Here is a 1,965-nt window from a genome sequence, read left to right on the forward strand (position 1 = left end):
GAATTCTCTTTTCAGGGAACACTGGCAATTAGAAGCCAGTGTAATAATATAATCTATGCTCAAATTCATGATAATAATTATGATTATGATCCACATCTAGTACATAAAAATAACTTTTTTCACAATTTTTTAATATTCTTTAATAATTTTTTTCAATGATATTAACGAGCAACTTATTATATTGTTACATCATTATTAGTAGAAATATATCCTAAACTGTATATTTGATATCGTTTCTAAAAATTTATTTATTTATTTTCTATCATATTCTAAAATTACAAAAAATACTTACATTCGAAAGTTTGTGCAGGCCTTAAAAGATTTTGAAAATAAATGGTAACGTATTTCATAAAGTACCTGAAATGTTTTTGAAAAAATGAAGGCGCCATTTTGTGCAATGTTAATATTGATTAAATTTGAATTTTAATATATTTAATTTGATTATATATTGGTTAAATTCACCTAATCTCTGTCAATAAAACACATTATTTTATAAAGTTAGTTCTCAACTAACTTCCTAATTAGTTAGTTAAATTTCATTTGTACTGAGAAGAAAATTCAGAATTCATGATGATGGTCCGCATATTCCTTTCATTAGAATATTTAATTTTTCATAGAGAAGAATTAAATATTTTTCTATATGAAGAATATTTAATTCTTTTATTTGAATTTTACATGTAGCCTATTTAAATATTTTTCATCGTTTTACGACTCTGTGTTGTTGTTTTGTGTTAGAATATAAAAGGCAGTTTTAACTTTATTGTGTCAAACGAACGGTGTTGCAAGATTACATTGTAAGACAAAGTGATTATTGAAAAAGAATAAAGGATTCAGTGAAAAAAATGATGAGGCAGCAAAATGTGAAATAAAATACATAAACTGATGTCCAACGAAAAAAAAAACTGTATGAGATATAAACTGATCACGAATTTATATATAAATATACGTAATCATTTCAATCTATCCATATTCTAAAAATAATTGTTTGCTAGTTACTTGAATTCAGGCTTCACTAATTTTTGGATTTGGCTGCATTTAATTTCCTCAAACTGATTCGCCACGTGCTGAAACTAAAAAACACTTACTCAGCAAAATTTCATTCTATTGATATATAAGTTCTGAATATTTTCATGAGTATTCTTGGAACGCGGTGGCCTGGTGGTAAGATCTAGGCTTCGGAACTAGAGGGCTTCAGGTTCGAAGCCCGATTCCACCGAAGAACCGTCGTGTAATCTGGTCTGATGTAGATGTTTAGAGAGGGGGTTTTGGCTCAGATGTCGTCCTCGCTATCTGACCTTGGTTCAAAATTACGAGGTCCGTCCCAAAATAACCCTAGTGTTGATATAAAAGGAGAAGTTCATATAACTAAACTAACGAGTCCTCTTATTCTTGTTTCGAACTATTACAAAACCTGGTCATTGTTTTAACAAAGGACTTTTGAAACACATCTTAAAACTAGAAATATTTCCTTAATCTTGAAGAAAACAAAAACAAAAATGGAATTTCTAGATAACTTCATCTGTCTCCTTTCCGAAGAAAACCATTTCGTATATATCGTTCTTTTTTTATGCTGTTTAAAAATATATTGGAAAGACTTTAATTAATCTTGTTTAAGACATTGCCTTCGTCATAACAAAAATATAAAACATGATTTTGTGACTGAAGAAAGGTCTTTTAGCATTACATTACATTTTCTGAGAGTTTTAAATTAAAGTGAACTTTTGAATTGAACTCTGAAATTGTTTTCTTTCTTAGATATAAAGGATACATTTTATATTATATAGAGGCTTGTAATTAAATGAAAAGTTTTGGTTTTAACATTTTATGTAAGTATTAAAATCCAGTTTTAGAAATATTGTATTTTTGCTATTTAAAATCATCAAGCACTAATATAAATGTAAAGTTCTTATAGCTTTTACGTAATATCGTCTCAACAAGGTTCTTGATTAAAAGAATCACAGTTCA

Source organism: Argiope bruennichi, chromosome X2, assembly GCF_947563725.1.
Source record: "Argiope bruennichi chromosome X2, qqArgBrue1.1, whole genome shotgun sequence".
Taxonomy (NCBI): Eukaryota; Metazoa; Arthropoda; class Arachnida; order Araneae; family Araneidae; genus Argiope; species Argiope bruennichi.